Source organism: Acanthopagrus latus, chromosome 18 (assembly GCF_904848185.1).
Source record: "Acanthopagrus latus isolate v.2019 chromosome 18, fAcaLat1.1, whole genome shotgun sequence".
In the NCBI taxonomy this organism is placed as follows: Eukaryota; Metazoa; Chordata; class Actinopteri; order Spariformes; family Sparidae; genus Acanthopagrus; species Acanthopagrus latus.
This window is the reverse complement of record NC_051056.1, coordinates 28,516,993-28,537,345: the sequence shown is the minus strand read 5'-3', so window position 1 is coordinate 28,537,345 and position 20,353 is coordinate 28,516,993. Positions and strand designations below refer to the sequence as shown.

General features: G+C 40.0%; 2 protein-coding genes across 2 annotated transcripts in view; one reads left to right on the top strand and one right to left on the bottom strand.

Moving 5' to 3' along the window:
• maea (macrophage erythroblast attacher, E3 ubiquitin ligase) overlaps window positions 1-20,353 on the bottom strand; it is a 78,607-nt gene that overhangs the window by 44,232 nt on the left and 14,022 nt on the right. The gene's annotated exons all lie outside the window — the stretch shown is intronic.
• Window positions 1-20,353, top strand: part of LOC119007001 (C-terminal binding protein 1) — a 54,070-nt gene that overhangs the window by 32,241 nt on the left and 1,476 nt on the right. The window lies entirely within an intron of this gene.

Sequence of the window (20,353 nt, the reverse complement as noted above, 5' to 3'; positions counted from 1 at the left end):
AATTAATTAAATTCTACCGTCTGATGTTTTTTTTTTAATTTTTTTTAATTTGGCCATTATTCAGAATATTGAATCTTTGGGCTTCAGTCTGTTGGTTGGATGAAACAAGACATATGACGACACCTTTGACTCTTTTCTGTTGTTTTTTAAACCATAAACACAGAAGATTGGCAGATTATTCCAAAATGAAAATAATCGTGATCTCCATTACGAGAAAACAATGTCCATCAGTGTCTTTGCCAAAAATCCAGCGTACTCAAAAACTAGTATATGTAGTACAGAATAGTTGTTTCACACTCACCATAACTTCTAAATTGCTCAAACGCCACCAGTTTAGACAACGTAAAAAAACCTGACATGTTAATTCACAAAAATAAGTTCCTCTTTTCAGTAAGGACAATACATTGGTGGTGTTTTTACTCACAGTTTGGAGTTTGATCCATCAACTCTGAACATAAAGTTACTGGTTGGTTCCAACAGATGTCACTAGTACAGCTGCAACACTCCACCGTGCTGTGGAGAAAACGTCCTGCGAACCAGCTGCAACAACTGGATCTGCTGCTTGCATCTGTTTTCCAGTTTATTTGTTTTGGTGATAAATCTGTATTGATCTTTGTGCGTTGCTCGAGACATATACAGTGCACCTGTGTCACATAAGAACAGCGGCTGTCAGCGCGTCTCTAAATTATCGACAGCTCAAACATAAACCCCAGTGCCGTCAAACCAGAAAGGACAACATCTATGATATGGAAAAATAATCAATAACTATCATATATGAAATATATCTACCCTGCTTCTGTTGATTCTCCAGAAGAGAGCTCGGTATTAAAACCAATTTCAACATCTCTGTCGATGATTTAAAGGCTTCAGGATGATTCAAATGTAACTTGAAACAGTGAAGCTGTTGAACAGAGCAAACATGAACTCAAGTCTTCCTCCAGCGTACCGAAGTATTCATATCAGATACCTGCACTGATCAAATCAATTGGACATGGTTTGATGCTAGTTAGAAAAGCTCATGTCTTGTTTCACTCAGAAGACGCAAAATTGTGTATTCATAGAATGAATAGCGATCAAATCAGGAGGTGAAACTAAAGAGAGCCGCCTCAGTAAACACAGATCAGATTGAACAGGTTGTGACCTCTGTAGAAATAATATACAGCATAAATATTAAACAATCTCTTCAGCAGCTAGAAGCTCAAACTGTGTCTGCTGGAGAAATTACAAATTGTTGTCAGCTGCCAATCACGTGACTAGAACCTGCGGAGACCTCAACTAGATCTCTTTGTTTCTCTCTTTATCTATCGCTCTTTTGTTCCCTACGTACACCCAAATCTCTCCATCACGCTTCTCTTTCTCTATCTGTTCCTCCCTCTTTCCTCTCTCCCCCTCTGGTTCATCCATTCAAGGTTACGGCCACTGGAACAGGCTCTCCTGCAGCTGGAAACTCAAGATGGTTTAATCTAAACCTCAGGAAGCAGGATGGGAACCAGATGTAGCAAAAGAAGGAAAAAAAAAAAAGAAAACAGGCAGAGGGCATATTTTATTCAGCTAGCATGAAGATCTCCAAAGGGCACGATGAGAAGAGGAGGAGGAGATAACAACAAACATCAGGCTTTAACTCAAAGGTTTGAGACTAGTGCAGATACAAACCAATGTTTTCATCGTTGATTACTTTCTTGATTATTTGTTTAGTTGTTTTATTTGTAACATGTCAAAAAATGATTTTTAAAAAATGCAAGACGACGTCCTCAAATGTTCTGTTTTGTCAGATATAATATTCACTTTTCTGTCATAGAGTAAAGAGACCAGACAATATTCACATTTAAGATGCTGAATTAAGAGAAATTTGATAATGATGATAATAATATAAAAAAAAATACCAAACCCTCATTATGTTCTGAGCTGTCACATCCTACTTTCCCTCTTTCTGAATATGGACTCGATTTGAGGACAGAAGAGATGCTGCCTTGTTAGAAGAAGTGGAAAATTAAGGGAAAGGACAGGTGAATGACTAACACTCTCCACACCTTCAGGAAATACCACCGACTTTGCTGTTGGGCAAGGCACTTAACATAAATCCATGTTATAGCACAGTCCTGTTTTACAGGGTTCAAGTGGGAGAGTGGCTCCTTCTTTCCTTGTTAAAGTCTTGGCTGCAGGACAACTCAGTCTAAAGCGAGAAGGGAACAAAACCCTGCGAGTTTAAATGAAACAGCCACTTGGTAATGGACACGAGGGGCCTTTCCCAAACAGTAAACCTGTGACGAGCTGATGGATTGTGGAAAACGTGACTGATGGTATAACTTCATCTTCTGATTCAGGCTCACTCGTACAGTATCTCAGCCTCGTCTCAACATATTTGTCCCGGGTTTGTTTTACTTCTCCGATCCACTTACAAGATGCGTACGAGCATGACTACTTCTATCTGAGGTTTGGAAGATGCAAATATTCCAAAACGCTATTTTCATCTATCAGTGCTCAAATGAAGATCTCAGGGTTAGAATAAATGTCTGTGCCCTGGTCCTGGTATTTTGGAGGATGGGGGTAACCGGACACAGATTGAAGGAGGTCAACTTCTGTTAATTCGTGTGAAGCATCCACAGCCTTCTGAACGCAGCTGTTCATATTCAAACCGCACACTTGGATACAGTTTGACGGGTTAATTCCTTGCTGAAGTGACAAAGACAGAAGTGTGGGGGTGCATGAGGTGGGTCCAAGGCTCCACCAGATGAACCGGCTGGTGATGAACATGGAGGAAATGGGTGGATTTTCACACTTCCTCCTCGAGTCTCCCCCTTCCTCTCCCTCTGCTCTTCTCACCTTTCCTCTCACATCTCCTCTCACCTCTTTGTGGTTACTTCTCTTGACATTTTCTCTCTTTCTGCTTTATATTCTGCGCTCCTCTCCCCTCAACAGGGCACAGTCTAAATAAACCCTGACAAAGGATTATTATCCACAAATATGTGGTGGAGCACAGCGGCTGCTCTAACACTGAGAAGGTGAGGCACCCTGCTAAGACGAGTTCCCCACCAAATGCAGGATTTCCATTAGCATTTATTTCAATGGCTGGTTTCATTATCCAGTGAGTCCACATACTGTTTCATAGGGCCCTTCCACCCTGCCAAGAAAAATGTCTGGTGGTTAATAAACACCAGACACGTGCTTGTAAATGCTGGCTGCTGCCTGAAAGGTGCCAGCTCCATCGGCTGCTTTGGCAGGTCACCAGTATTTTGTTGGTGGAAAGCAAAAATGGTGCATTTCCAAACCGTCTGCTTTATTGTCTTAATGAATCAATTTTTACAATGATAACTGGACACCACTGTGTCACACATCTAGAAAATGTGTTGTGATATTAGAGCCAAACTACATAATTAAAATGGATTCTAAAATGTCAGCAGCAGATGGGAAACTGTTTGAAAAACTATTCTTTGAGCACTAACTCGTCAGATGACGATATGGGGATATAGCCGAACGCTCCTGCTAAAGATTTTCAAAAAAACCCTTCAAGCCTTTGAGCCGTTTTGTTGATCTTATGCCTCTGAATGCCTCAGTCAATATTTGTGGTTTTAACGAGTCCAAAAGACCGGCTCTTCCTCCAGAGCTGGGTCTGTTAAAGTAGATTTTGTTGTTATCTCTGGCCTGATGGGTTTTGTTAGACCCATACAACGCTGGAAGACACTGCGCAAAAGTTTATATGAAAAATAAATAGAGTTCTGGGTCGAACCCGCGCTGCTGGAGAAACCACCAAGAATCGAATGAGATGACAAAGATTATGAGAAAGACAGCTACGGAAACAAACGGCAAGGAGAAGAGATGATAGACGAAGAATAAAAATGGGAAAAAGACGGAGAATGGCTGAGATGGAGACACAAAGGCCTCTCTGCTCAAATACAAACTTTTCTGCTTTCAATATTTGAGAAAAACCCATTTTAAAAACCTCAAAATCTGCTTTTTGGAATCATTCTGTTTACATTTTTCAGTGGGAGTCCTGGTCACGTTTTCACATTTTCCCTCAACGTGTTGTGTTGCGTTGTGTGTGGGTGTGTAAGTGTGTGAGTGTTTATGTGTGTTTCCTAAACAAGTGTGTGAAGGTGGTGACCCAGTTTCTGTTGCCAGGTTTCTAGGGTTTTCTGTGGTTTTCCTCTAAACCACATGTGTCTGAGGGGGGAGGAGCTGCCACTTGACAGAAGCCATGTGGTTCCCATAAACACACACACGGAGAAAAACACACACAGGTAGATGTCGGACAACATGCCTGCACACAAATACAAACACAAACTATTCATCGGTGGTGAATAAAACACTAGAAGCATTATAAACTGGTTTTCCAGGCAGAACAAAGTCCTTTTTCTTTGGCTACTTCCTTTTTTAGTGCTTTACAAAAAAAATGCAATTTTACACAATCCTGATCCCGAGGCTGAGATGAAGTTGCTGATATCAACACCAGTTCCATCAGTTTGTACAACATCTCATCCAATCTCTTCTGAAGGCAGAAGTGATTATAGCTTGTTAGAACTACATTCCTCATTGGCAGGGCGAAAAGCCTGCCATCACAGAGACGTGAGACGAGACGCAAGAGTCATTCAAATAGGAAAAACAGTGCAAACGTTTGGTCCTCAGAAAGCAGTCGTGGTGTTGGACGTCTTTGTAGAGATTAAAGAGAGACAGAAGTTGTGTGGAGAAGACAAAGACAGAGCTCAAGAGAAGTTCAAGCCACTGTTTTCTTTCTCATCAGCATACCTTAGTGTGCTAGCTTATAGGTTACATTATAAAGGTGGTTTCATCAATGCTCAATAATGGCACAAGCGCTTAGTTTGAATAGAATCGAATAGGTGCAAAAAAAAAAAGTGGTTAAAAAATTGTCAACTTTTTTTTGTTTAGTCTAAAAAAATGTAATACTAGAATAAGATTTATATAACTGGGGAAAAAAAGTCTCACGCTAAAAGGGTTCTGGAGGGTTCTTTCTGCCCTGTGATCCTCTTAAATCTGCTGGTCATGATGATGATGGTTACAACCAAAGAAATGCAATTCTGTTCAATTAAACATAAATATACCCCAAAACACTGGAGAGTTTATCCAGTCATTACAGTGAACCCCCCTGCCAGTTACAGAGGGGTATTAAAACTCTGCATTTGGTTTAAAGACATTTTCAAGGCTCATTTTACGTAATTGCAACCTCAACTTCAAAACAAAAGACTGTTTACATCGACTTCATTTGTCTTTCCAAACTAAAACCAAACCAGCATTGTTCAACTTAATCTTGGTCACATTTCCAAGAAACATTTAAACATCTGAGAAGCATCCAGTGTCGTGTTTGAACAAGTCAAGAGAAGCATTCTTCTAGGAATCAGAGAATAAATTCACATCACATGGCAGTGATTCATTCTGTCATAGATTAATAACAGCCTGTTTTCCGAACACTGATCCAGGAAGTTGTTTGAGAGACGACTCCTTCACATGACTTAAGAGTGTTAAGGCCAATGCAGATGATCTTCCATTGATCTTGTATTTTATGGAAATACAAGAAAGATGGACAGGCATGCAGCCAGGATAAATGGCTGCCTGTCAGTAAGTGTAGAGATCCAGGAATATGTGTTTATCCTGCAACTGTACTGCAATGAATCCTCTACAGCAAAATTATCTGAACAGGTGCATTAAGGCATGCAGGGTCAGTACTAAGGGATGACTGATTTGATTTTCATCAGGGTTAATACTGAATATTACTAATCAAGAAGACAGGCAAGTTTCCTCTCCTGAGCCTCCATCAAGTGTTCTTCCCAGGGCACAACAAGTTCTTGCATGATCTGAGAAGGCGAACGTGTCTGGGCGGAGTGTTGTTTGTCTAATATAATCAGGAAAGTATAGATGTTTTCCCAAAATCCATTCTCAGCTGCCAGTCTGGGGCTTTTGGAAAGAAGTCTTGTTGGTGGGGGAGACGTTTCCTTCCTGCAGTGGTGAAGAAATGAATGGTCTTGTTGACCACTTCTGCAAATGCCCTGAGCACCTGGTCATGGCATTAGTGGTAGTAGAGGCTGCTGGCCAAGACTCTGACGGGACCCTCTTCCAGCACAAAGAGGGCAGGAAGGCATTTCTCTTGCCCATTAGTAAGGTGTCATCCACAGCTTGGACCAGGAATCTGATGCAGGGAAGATCGACTGTCTTGCTGAGCCATAGCTTCTACAGCCATGTTCACTTCCTGCTGGAGGAGATGCCTTCTTTAGCTTTGCCAATTTGCTTGCTTGGAAAGTAGCCTCATCCTGATCACCCTCTTACTGCTGTCCCAACAAGAGCCTTCTGTCCTAACTGTGCCTCTGCCACCTACAACTCTCTGACCACACTCCACTTTCTGCCTTTGCTGACCTCCATGATAGCTGCTGATACTCTGGAATACTCCCTGGAGTCTCTGTACTACATCGCCTCTATTGCTTGTGTCATTACACATTCTTCAGACAGGCTGCTAAGGAGGAGATGTAGAGTTTTCAGTGGATACATAGTGAGAAGAAACTGCTGATCTTCCCGGCCTCGAGGTGTCTTTCCACTGATTTCCTCTCATAAGCACAAGGGTCCCTGACTTCAGTGGTTTAAAGGTTATCCTGGCCCCTGAGATGAGCACCACCAGTCTCCACACCTTCTTGCAGTCAATATTCCACCAGAGGAAAATGCATGATTCTTGTAATAAGTCATGCCAGCACCACTTTGAGAGGCATTTCATCAGGCTTTCCCTCATGACTTGCCTGGGTGTTCCTCTTGCAGCACATGGAGCTGCATCCATGAGTTTGCCTCCATAATGTCCCTCACATGCCGCCAAAAAGCTGCTCTGCTGCGGCCACAAAGTGCTCAGAGCCAACATCAGAGACCACTGTGAATGGATAATTTCAGGGTTTAGTTTGTACATTGGTTTAGATCTGCCCCAGAATTTGGTTTCTTTCTTTTGCTTTTTGTAGATGAAGTCATTGTCCTCAACTGAGAATCAGTTTTCTGTTTCTTCTGTATTGTTTCATAAACCACAGGTTGATGAATCCCAAGATGGGACCACAAGTTTGAGGAATTTGTACTTAATTTTTCGTTCTAAGCTACAGCTGTAGTTAAAGGATCATTGTCATGTGAGGTGCTGCATTAACTTTTATTTCTGCCTCCATTAACTTCTCAGCATGTCTCAGAGAGACAAAGAGAGAAAAAGGCAGACAGGTACAGAAACAGGGAGTCTTCCTCAGCTGTCAGATTCCTGATTAGCAGTTCTCACATCTGTCATCATTATTTCATTAAAAGAGAAACCTGAGAGATGCCAGCTGGCAAGACCATTTACACAGATTATTGTACTGTAACTGCTCACACCTATGAAAACAAAGTGAGGACCTTAATACCCTGTCAAGACGTCACAGGAAACCAAGAGTAGGAAGAAACAGATTATGGTGTTACAGTAATCTTGTTAAAAAATAATAACTGTTATCTCCCTGTAATATGTCACAGATACAAGAGAGAAAAAGCAGATTCCAAGTGTAGAAAAGCAAGACTTAGTCTTTTGTTTAAATCTAGCATAATGTCACATTGTATAATAAAAATAATGGTTGATAATCCTTTGAGGAGGGCACAAGTTTAAAACCAACCACCTGAAGGATGAAGAAGACAACGAAAAAGAATGAAAGCGACATTTATTTTATGTGTTGGCCGAAGTGGCTCTAAAATAAATCAGAAGCTAAGTTGTTAAGTTGCTAAGAACAACTAAAAACATCTCAGTGTTCCTATTAGTGCTAATAAAGGTTATTCAGTACTGAACTCACAGCTTTTTACTCCATTTTTCCTCAAACTTTCTTCAAATGTCAACATGAATCAAGGCTAATGCTTTTTTGGCACAAATGACGTCTCAGTAATACATAAAAAAGGTTACAAAATAAATTGGCCAGAACCAACTCTGGCAGAACTCTACACACTAAAATGAGAAAGTAATATTACCTCGATTGTTGGGGGCATTCTGAAGTTAAGCAGGGAAACTATTTGCTAAAAAGGTCAAGTGCTCAAACCTGAGATCGAATGTTTGACAGCTGAAAGCTCTCTGGCCTACTTCTTCGTCTTACTGCATTGTTCAGAATACTCTTAATACAAATACAAAGATCCAGTGCATGAGTGTAGACTCCAACAAAGACTGATCACTGGGTTGTTTAATCTGCTTTTTGCTTTTGTTTTATTGGCTCCTGATGAGTCATCTGGGTTAATCTGTAATAAATTACAGGGTATTCCATTTCTACTGGCATGCATAATGCAAAGTGACACATACTATCTGCAGGAATATTTCCACCAAGTTATTTCCAATTATAATTTACCATTACATACAACACGAAACATTTTCCTGTGTTTTGGGATACAACAAAATAAAGACTCTTCTGGGCTTCTGTGAGGAAGTATTGAGGCACAGCTGATCTTTGAGCTAAATTCTAACAAAAAAAGCCACATTTGTTTCAGCTGTTGTCCAAAGTGGCTCTAAAATATACCAGAAGCTAAATACAGCCTGTGACAAGCCTTAGACATGCCTTGCTGTTAGTTTAATGCTAAACGTTATACAATAATACAGAGTGACAAGTGTGGTCTACTGTCTCTCAGGTGCCCTGTTGTACCACCTGAGGTGCTACTGAAGTTCTCGAGAAATGTCACCGACACAAGTCTCTTAATGTTTATTCCACCTGGCAGTTTCAGTGACTGTGACATTTACCAGCACATACTTTGATTTTCTCCATGTATGTGCCCGTGTTCATGTGATCGTCTCAATGCTCAATTATCCGGTTTCAGCCCGTCCAAATCACTGACGGCAGAAAGCGATTTACTGAGTGAGCTGAGCGAGGGATCAGAGGTTTCACCTGGATTCACCTGGTCAACCGGTTTCATGGTTAGTTTGTTTTCTGTATTTGGTGAATGGCTGTGTTCTTAGGAATCGCAGGATTTCTGGAAAGCTGAGCAGCATTAATGGTTCCACAGAGAGGGACAGTAAATCCCTGAACAGAGAGGGACACCAGAAACACAGGATGAATTTCCTGGCTGACTTACTGAAAGCTGATAAGGTGTGTGAGTGTGTGACAGCTTCTAGTGTGTCGGTACACTTAAGGGGTGTGTATGTATATGCAGTGTGTATTAAAGTCTCTTGTGTCTTGTCCTGCAATAATGCCATGAAGAAATGTCTGTATTTTTATGAGATTTCATGACTGTGTGTGAACGGTTCTGTACTTTTTCTGCAGTGCAATTCTCCCTTCGCATAATAACAAAAACAGAAAGCCTATAAATTCTTTTTTTTTTTTTTTTTTTGCACAGACATCTGGTCCAATATCAAACCACATCTTCACTGACGGTTTCTGTATGTGTTCTTGCATTTTTATTCATCCTGATCTATATTCATAAGCGTAGTCGTGTCAGTGTGAGCGCATGAGAATTATGTGATATCCATTGTTTTGCATAGATGGTTCTCTGCCCAGCGTCATCACAGCCAGTCAATCAGGCGTTGCCTTGCAGAAGTTACTGGCCGCAGTTTCGTAAGCCACCAGGTTGACTTAGGACAAAGCATCACTGTTCAGATGTTGTTATGCAACGTCTCGGTCTCGTGGAAATCTTACATTTTCACTTTTGGCTTTTGCTGTATTTTCACCTTGACTGACATCATCCTCCAACATGCAGAGGGAGTGATATGACCTTTGTGTCTGTGGAAACCATTCAAAGCCAATTGTAGATTTTTTCTTTCTTTTTTTTTTTTTCACAAATCTGTTAGCGTCACCTGGAAAATGAGAATCGGTTTTCTCTTTCTCCAGCACTGCAAAATCTATCCATCTTGACAAGTCATTTAGAGTAATGTTGAGTTTTAAAATCTTATTTCTCCAAAAACACAGGGAGGCAAAAACTTCCAGAGGAGTGAGGTCATATTTAACAAAAGCAAACTCGCTTGTTTGAGCAATTTTCAGGTGATATCATCTTGATACCTCTGGGGTGATATGATCCCTATTTGACAAGGTCTTTACTTGTTTCAGGACATTCCTAAACCTGCATCGAACCAGTGAATCTATCTCACATTTTCACCTGCATTCGGGGAAGATAGAGTTTAAGATAGATGTTTTTTTGCAGGATGAAAAGTATACGTCTTCAGAGATTTGAGGTTTACTTTTGACTGCAGTGATAATTTAATATCCTCCACTGTCTCTTCATTTCCAAGCTATTAGTAACTCATCTGCATCGAAGCCTGACAGCTGGACGGACTTCAGTCCAACCCAATTCTCTTCCAACAATCACAAGTCAAAGCACAGAGCACCTTATAGTGGCGTATTCTCAGTTGTCTGTATCTTCAGTATCAAGTATTTCATTTAGTTTTATAATGTGAGGTAAGATTAAAGGACAAATGTTCAATTTGCATCTCTGGCTATATGTTAACTACTTGTTCTCCAAAATACACTTTTTCAATTCTATTCAAGAAAGATTGATGTGTCTCAACATCAGATGTTTAATATATCAGTTGCTATTTTGCAGTTGCACCACAGCAGTGCTCAAAATATTACCTCCTTCATGATTATCACAGAAGCTACATCTACATAAATCTACATCTTTGATACAGACTTTACCAGTTTAAAACTATTTTCACTGCTGTTTTCAAAAACGAGATTTTAATTTTCATATCACTTACAAATTTCTTCTCATGTATTTAGAAAGGGGATGGTATCCTTTGGGCATAAACTCTGTTTCTGAATAAAAAATAAAAAATAAAAAGTGACAGCAATTTATTTAAATGACCCGCCGGCAAATTAAGTGAAAGACATCAAAATAATGATCGGATGTCATTATTAACAGTTCTGCGAAATCAGGATACTCACAGGATTTCAACTGATTGAACTCATCAAATTCACAAAAACTGCATGCTACTACAGGCCTTTGGTAATTTGGTAAACCTAAGATTATGAGCTCTAATCATTTGAACCGGGTGGGCAGAGTGACTGTACACCAACATATTTTTGACATAATGCAGGGGTTGTTGCACAGGGATGGGTTCATCCTGATATATATCTTGTGTGCAAAATCAAGTTTTATATTCTTCTTTGATAAGGCGTATTTCAGTCAACATATTATTTGAAGGCTCAGTTTCATTATTGATGTTGACTCTCATCCTCTTGCTACAAATACGAGGTAAGACCGTCACATGATTATACTCGGAACCCCTGATGGTTTTACAATGCAGCTACATGAAAACACAACAACATAACAACTCCCTATCTGTCTATAGCGTAAGTGGTAAAACAGAGTGAACCACCATCATTCTGTCTGTGTGTCCAAACAGAGCAGTGAGCTCCGTCCAACAGCCTGTCAAAACCGACGTTACACCTACACATGAGAGATGTTATGTAATATTATGTATGTTTCTGAGGCCCGATCAGTAAGCAAAGACTCGTCATCTGAAAACTGAAGTTACGCCCAATGTCCATTTAATGACAGGCTAGTTTTTACACTAACTGCATTAGCCTGTTAGCGTTGAAGGATTTCCATCCAGTTTTCAAGTGAATTCGAAGTGAACAACTCGAATGTCTTAACACAGAAAAAAACAGAAAATGGAGCGACTAAACTAGAGGCTACACGAAGTTTTGTCAGACGTTGGCAGTAAAGACTACAGTATGCCTGACTGAGTAGAAGACGTAGGTTGCAGATGTGTTGCCAACTGCCACTAAACATCCAGAAAGAAGAAACAAATGGAGCTGCCTTGGCCATCAACAAGAGAAAAATAGAGGGAGGAGGAATCTGGGAGGACACTGACAGCAGTTACAAGTTCCTACTCTTCTTCTCTTGGAGCATAACTAACTTTAATAAATGTTCGCTATGTCAAAACTTATTCTGAGGTCTTTCCATCCCGATTAAGTGCATTAACAATATTTAAAAAAGGAAAAGCTAAAGCAAGGGTTTTGTTGGTTTTTTCCTCTATTTTTGATGTTTCCATCAATGTTTTTTTTAATACAATACATCAACATGAACATAAAAAATTGATGGAAACCTTTATATATATTTAAATGTGGGGGCAAACATCTGCAAGCTCTCTTACTGGAAACAGCCAAACAACGATATACAGATATAATCAAGATGTTTTTTTTAAGTATACTAAATGGAAATCTCTGGGTTGAGTTTGGAGTGTTTAACCCATTAGCTTCGTCCTTGTGATGCTACTAATTGACCTCAATCCTCAAACCAGCATTTAATCATGAAGAGGCAATCTGCAGTCAAGGCCTCTGTGTACAGGACATACAAACCCTGATGGTTTTACCACATCATGTTCAGAAGAAGCATCAGTCTACTCCAGCTGAAATCCTTCGATTACATAATGAGAACTGATGAGAAAAAAAACAGACAGTACCCAGAATATGTTGTAGTATATTAAAATGGCAAGTTTCTGACTTGTTCTGATCACCTGCTGAGTTCTGGGCTTTATCTGTCCAATGTGAACTACAAACCTGTAAACCTAGTTAACTGTCTTCTACTCTACCACAGTAAATTACAGTAAACTGAACAAGAGCTTAGGAACATTTTGGTAGAATTTAGGAGATTTGTTGTGGAAGCTTTGTATTTTAAAAGCACAGAGTAGGTTGTCAGTACTATCCTATACTACTTGTATATTGTTGCTATGGTTGGTGATGTACGTCTGTTGGTCGGTTATTTGGTGCTGACAGAAACATCTATGCTGACATTTACATTTAGTGTCACACACTACTCGGCCTGAGTGCAGCCTGACTGCAGACGCTTAAGTCTTGTTATTTTAATATCAATATTTCAAGGTGCTCCTAAAAATAAATGATAATCTAAACTTCAGGTGAGTAAACAGAAATAAAAAAAATCCAACCAGGAAATTCTTCTTTTTTCGTGTCTCTGACTGTTTGTATGTTATCAAAAAGTATTTGAACTGAAAGGTTCATGTCTGCATCTAAAACAAACATATCAACTGAACATATTACAGGATGCCACGATGCCTCCTACTGTTCGAAATCACATACATCAAAACCACGTACATGGGAAGCACCTCTCAGAAGAACTGGAGTATTCTGACAGTGCTGCATATCTACATAGGAAAACACATGCCTACAGTAGCTTTACTCTTAGTTGTGGTTACGTAAGCGTAATAACCTTTATTTATGGGTTTTTTGGGTTTGTTTTGACACTGCAGCACAGATGTACTGGTGTGTATCCAGCGGTGAAGTTTATGGGCCTAGCCTGTCACTGTCTGGCCGTGTTTTGATTCACGGGGAGTCTTCGTCTGTCTGGCCGCTGTTGCTTCAGATGACAGGAGAGGTGAGATGTTGACCAGGATTCAAAGTGTGTCTGATTATGTTGCAACGTGGTGAGATGCCCGGCAGATAGACCAACTCATACCAAAAAGGTTGCATGTTTGATTTCCCAAAAAAACACACGGCCTTATACATGAGACTCACTATCATTAAAACCAAGGATGTGCAAGCAATGATAGGTATGAAAGATTAAAGTGTGAGCACTCACAGCTTGAAATGTTGCTGTTTTGTTTATTACAAAATGTACCTATTGAATTGCTGCCATTTGTAGCTTTTCAGATTTGTACCAAAATGTTCACGTTCACGAGGAAAGCTAGACATGAAAATGCTTCTTATTCGTGCTAACAAGTCACCAATCACCTAACGTTAGTATCAATGCTTTGAGTTTAAGTGATCAATGCAGCTTTTTGTTCTTGTTAAACTCACTGAAGTGAAGCCACTGTTTAGCTGCAGGAGATAAAATAAAACTTAATGAATTCAATATTTAGAGGTTAACTTCAAATCAGTTTTCATATTTATACAATTAACAGTTATACTAGAGAAAAATCTGCTAAAGGTTTTAATGTTCAGATACAACCTGCTTTATACTTTGAAGAAATTACCCCTAAGAGATTTCCAGTGTAAACACAGTCTTCTCCTATTGACTATGGACCTGCTCCACCAGACCAGTTGGGACCTCAGCTGCTTAGAAAGTGGAAACTGTTTCTTCTCAACTTCATCCAGGATGTAAATTAGTGACTTTCCAGGCTCAAGACTGATGGTCTGACTTCTAGGTTACTGGGTTTATAATACATTTCAGAATTAGTGAAAGTCAAACCAATCACTGACTGTTGAATGTAACATTAAAAGAAAACATCTGTGATTTCAAATACCAATCAGAGGTTTTGTATGATGAACTTGACTCAGTTAGAAACGACGTGTTTACAAGTCCAAGGTGTACATTTGTGAAAGTATGAAGCAGGTTGTTTTTGAAAAATGGTGCCGCCATGCTTTAAAATCTTTTTCAGCAAAATAAGTAGTTAAAAAAAAAAGAATATGCTTGCTTTAAGTGTTCAAAATATTTTTGATTAAACCAGCCATTGTGTAATGTTTTTTTCCAACAAAACATTGCCCAATGGTTCTACAGAGTATCGGATCCATTCCAGTTATTCTAGCTTCAGAGAATTGTTGACATCTCATCACGCTTGTTCAAGCTGACAGTGCCAATAACGTCTGCTCACAAAAGATTCATGCCCTGGTAGTGATGCAATAGAAATATGGGGGATTTTCTCACTTTAATGACAACAACCCAGCAGCATCAAACTTTGCTTTCACCTCTTTTAAGTTTCGCAAGGGTTAAACAAATTAAAAGCATTCCTGCAGGATGCTGATGAACAAGCAGAGAGATTTCTACGACATCACCATCTTCCCATAGTTCAGATGTCTTTTAAATCACACATCACTGCAGCAGTGGCTGCATGTTTCAGCTTTAAACTGTACTTTAAACAGTTCACTAACAAGATGACAAAAGCCAGACTACATTTAATTGGGACTTTACATCCCATGCTTTCTTATAAAGCAGAGAATTACAACGTGTCAATAGCGCAGCCTTGGGCCGGTTGCTCCCACTTCCTCCCTCATATGGATCTCCCTGTCGCTCCATCCAGACATGTCAACAGAACACACATGGAGAAAACCAAAACCAGCTTTATCACAGTTTTCTCCTACTGTGGAAACACATTTTGGCACTTTTGCAACCTGACAGAATTGGACCACACCGTGTGGTGACCAGAGCGCCATAATTCAAAGTTAAAACTTTGAAGAGTGAAACCTGCACTGAAGACTACTGTGCTGGAAAACTGATCTCTCATTTAAAGTTTTTTTCTATCTTTTCCCTTTTTTTTTGTTTGCGAAGGGGCCCTGTAAATCATGTCCTTTATACCTCCGGCCGGGGGTTCACAGCCTCACCGCAGGGTGGGAGGAGAGCATGATGGGAAAAACATGATGGGATCTCACTTTAGTGGGTCAGAGAAAGAGACACAGAGGAAGAAAAAGGGCAAAAGAGAGTGAGGGGCTGTGAAGGAGGAAGGACGATCTGTCTACACTGGATGAGAGAGAGAGACATGGAGACAGCAGGGGGTAAAATATTGAAATATAGTGAGACATAGAATGAGACATAAAGGGAGAATAATATGAAGACATAAAACCGCAGTAACGGCAATAAAAATCAGGCTCGCTATTTTAAAACATTTTTAAGCAACCAGCAAGGTTGAGACCCGATTCCACACTGGTCATAAAAACACAATAAAACGCAATAAAAATTGTAAATATGTGATAGAAATGACAGATCTCTTCAATTATCAGCACCGGGAAAGAGCAAGGCTGCAGCTGCAAATATAGATTGTTCAGTCTTAGCCAATCTTAAAGTTTAACTGCCTACCAGTATATATATATATATATATATATATATATATATATATACAGATATATAGTTTTTGTTTAATCATTATTACTATTATTATTATTTTTATTTCTTTCTGCATATTTCTGAACTTTGAATGGGAGCAGTTGTAACGTAAGCAATTTCACCTTGGCAATCAATAAAGTATTTCTGATTCTGATTCTGATCCATGTAGCTGATGCCAGGTAATAACATATATAACATATATAATGTCAGTGTAACTGAAGCAATCAGATGAATAACGGATTGGTTGATCAATAACAAAAATAATCAATGAATCTTTTAGTTAATCATTTCAGCAAAGATTCCAAAAAAGAACTGATTACAGCTACTATAATGTCTCTACATTCTGTTTTAATTAATCTTAGGACTAAAATCAAATGTTGCCTCATCATAACAAGTGAAAGCTCCTTTTTAAAAGGGCCCATCAGAAAAAAGTTCTTTGACCTGTTTTTGGGCCCAACTAGTTTTTGAAAGTTTTGAAAGATTCGTACTTACAGAGAGCGATGTCTCAACAGTACTGCGTGTGGTGAAAGTGACAGGTGGGACAGGTGGGACAGATGGGACAGGTGGGCCAGGTGGGACAGATGGGACAGGTGGGACAGGTGGGCCAGGTGGGACAGATGGGACAGGTGGGACAGGTGGGACAGATGGGACAGATGGGACAGGTGCATGCTGGTGTTCTGAAAACAACAAGATGTTATTGTAGTTCACTTGCCAACATAGTCAACAGTGTTACACAACTAATGGGGCAAATTAAGGTACTTTAAAGTATTAAAAACCTGATAGCTGAGACTTCTGTACTTCTGTAAGTCAAGTCTTTGACCAGACGTGATAGAATTAGGTCTTTAGTTCTGTGTGATTAACACTTTTCGGAGGGATGTAATTATCTCCAGTGTCCAACATGAATTAATGTCCCTGAATCAGCTATAAATCATAGAAAACAGGCTCAAGAACCTGCCTGAGAATCAACATGTTTGTAAGTTTTATTCAGTATGTAAGGAATCCCATGACATACCTGTCTGTACACCTGCTGTAACACTACAAGCTGAAAGTGCTAAATGCTAATTCTGCACTTATATATATACGAATATAACCAAAAGAAAAGTACTTCAAGCATTAACCGACAGCACAACTCACTGAATCCATGGCACAGTTGTCTTGATATTACTGGACGGGGTCAGACTTCAAAACTCTAACTTGGTTCTCGACCAAGCTCGAGCTCTCTATGAAGATCAACCAATAGGTCAGTAAGTCTAATAACTTAAAGGAAAACGTGGTAACTATCAGTCTTCTGCTCCAGTGGCCTATTTACTGAAAGCTGGCCAACAGTGATGTCTCACTCACCACCATCGGATCTCTTGCCTCTCTCCTCCACATGACCTCTTCACGGCCACTTTGGGTCGCTCATGTGCAAATCGTCTTTGTGCAGGTTTTATAGGCTTTTCTACTAAAACTGAGCAACGATTCCAACTGCTCAGAAATCCTCATGAAAGACACGAGAACGATTGAGAGGAAGCGAGAAAAAGCAAACTCAGCAGATGTGATTTCCTAAAGTTGAGTTTATATGCGTGGTGTTTTAATACTCTGTGGTCACCTAATACCCCGGAGCTCTTCATCCATAATTCCTAGATATAAATTTGGTCTCGACATCTAATATTGGCTTGTCTGCTGATGGTGGGTTTTGATGATTGATGGCACGAACATTCAACAAAGTCAGTTACAATAGCAGCAGTCTGTTTCTGTGGAGTCAAACAGTAGGACTCAGATAATGTATCATCACAGAGCTGAGGCAGGTCAGACGGTTCATGTGACTGAACTGCTATACAACCAGCATTAATATAAGTCAATACTAAGGTCAACACTTTATATCGGACCTGCAAAATATGAATTCAACATTGAAGGAAGAAGCACAGCTGTAACCACAGAAAAGCTCTACTAGCATAAACACGAGTAAAGCTTCAACCAAACCAGAACGATCCATGTGCTGCATGGATATACAATATCACCACTGACCTGCAGCTTCCATTAGAAGACACACACACACACACACACACACACACACATTTTACAATTTACCCAAGTGCAAATGAATGCACACGCACACAGATTGCTCCCACACAGCAGAGGAAATTATTCTCGGAAATCAGGGGTGATTATTGCTCTAACAAGGCCCCCGGGGATACGCTGAGTGGAGGTCGGGGGGGGGGGGGGACAGTGTGCAAAAGGTTGAATGTTGAGACCAGGTGTGTGTGAGGAGTAAAACTGTGGTGTGTGTGTGTGTGTGTGTGTGCGTGCACATGTGTATTTGTGTTTGAGGGGAAAGTAAGAGAAACACGCAAGTCTGGCTGATTCAAAATAGATGACGTGTAACTGATGTTTCTTTTTGTTATATTTATTATGTGTGATATTTGCTGTGACTCACCGCCTGTCCGTGTGTGTGTCTGTCCGTGTGTGTGTGTGTGTGTGTGTGTGTGTATTTGTGTGAGTCTAAATACACACGCGCTGACCTCTCTTTGGGTCCGTGTCTGTTTATCAGTATTTCCAGATTCACTGTGGTCAGTGCTGAACCTCCCGACTGAAGCCAGAGAGTCAAAACAATGACCTCACATGCTGTCACCATAGCAACGCTGGCTGTTACCCCAACAGCAACAAACTGTGTTGTTTTGTTTACAGGCTTTCTGGTCCATCCGGCCGACACGTGGTGGCCCCTGGGCAGCCTTCGGCCTCTTAACATTCACCCGGTCACTTAAATCAATGCGCTCAGCCTCACTTCCTACTTTTCTGTTAGAAAGTTCAATGATGTAACTTGGCTAAAATAGCAAATTCCAGCTTGTAAACCGGTACTGGATGATATTTCTTAGCAATGAAAGTTTGCTCGCATGTAAAAGAGATTGAATATGTTTCACAACATTTACTGATATGAAGAAGGGTAATGGGTGCAGCCAAGGATTGTACTAGAGAGTAGTGCATCTTCAAACCGTCTTGAATGTGTGACCTATTTTTGTGTGCTGTGTTCCAAGGTTCCATAGAACCAAATCACATACATTTTGATACGTTGACTGCACTTTCTATATTGTTCGTTTCTTTCAAAATATGGATGGACACTTGAATAAGTTCATATTGGCTCTGCACCTTTAAGTGAAACTCTCGCCAAAAAGCAAACTAAGCTTTAATTGTGAATGTATATGAGTCAAACCTTTGTTTAAAAGCATAATTACAGCGAAAGAGGCTGATGATACTACAAGTGTCATGTTGTGTCGAGACTTCTTAGTGTTTTAAAAATAGTGATTTTGATGCCAGCGTAAGAGTGCCCCAGCACTGTAAAATGAGCTTGCCCGAAAACAAAACTACAGTGAATCTTAAAAGTGCATCTTTCGTCTTAATTACGCTTTTATACGAAGGGTTGACTCAGGTGTGTTCATAAATAAAGCCTTGATTGCATTTTGGCAGGAGTTTCACTTTAACAGTGGCTACTCATGAAATGCTCAAAATTTTTAAATTCACGATAAACTGATAAAGACACAATCGGAAATCTAAACATTAACAAAATATCAACTCATCACCAAATTCAGAGACACAGGAAGCTGATCCCAAACAGACCTTTCCTCACACTGTTAAATTCTATACAGATTTGTTCACATCAGAAATGCTTCTAAAGAAAGCAGTATATGGAATTTAATTTGGAAATGGAATTACAAGTGGTTATTGGGAGTCCCAACAGTTCTCTTGGATGTAAAATGTGTATCAACAACAACTTGCCTTTAGCAGCTGTTTTGCTGTCAGAAATGCAACAGAAGAGCTGCAGCTGGTGTATATTTTACAGTGCGACCATGCAAACAGTGGGCCGAGAAGGTTTCTCGTGATGTTATCAAAAGTCAATAATCACCATTTTTTTCTATGATGTCATTATCAGGAGGAGGTTGTTGACTGCAGCTCTTCATCATTTTTTCCTTCTGCCTTTGCAAAACATTCAAAATGTTTCTTTGTTCCTTGTGTCAAACTCAATTAGTTCAAAACTGCATTGCATGAGAAACTAACATCTGATCTGATGGTTGAAGCTGAGACAAAGCTTCTATCAATAAGCTCAAGTTGTGAGAATCGTTACTAGAGATCGGTTTTGTCCCATGCTAACAAAACTTCCCCATCGTGACGATGACACAAAAAGATAAAACTTTTATGAATCCCTTAAACAGAATTAAGACCACGATGAACACAACTATAATTCTGAACTTAACTCCCTGGTTTAAACACAGTAAGAAGCCTGTTTGACAGCCAGACTTATTCTACTCATACATCATCTTTATTACCACTGAAATATATAGGTTGCTGGCAGTACTCCCAGCCTCCCTCCTCAATATGTACCCACATTTGCAACTCCCAGCACAGTTGCAGCACACACGTGCCACAGTCGCCTCTTTGGCCTCAGGTCCTCGTGGTGTTTCCTGACCTATATTCTCTCAGACTCTCCTCTCCCGGGGTATTACAGCTTCCTTTCAAACAACACGCGACTGGTGGTTTTCCAACACAAACACACTATCATCTCTGACACAGACCGGTGGCAGCTAGTTTTTACATCAAGACCTCTAGTCACTTTAGACTTTACACTGCATATGCAGAA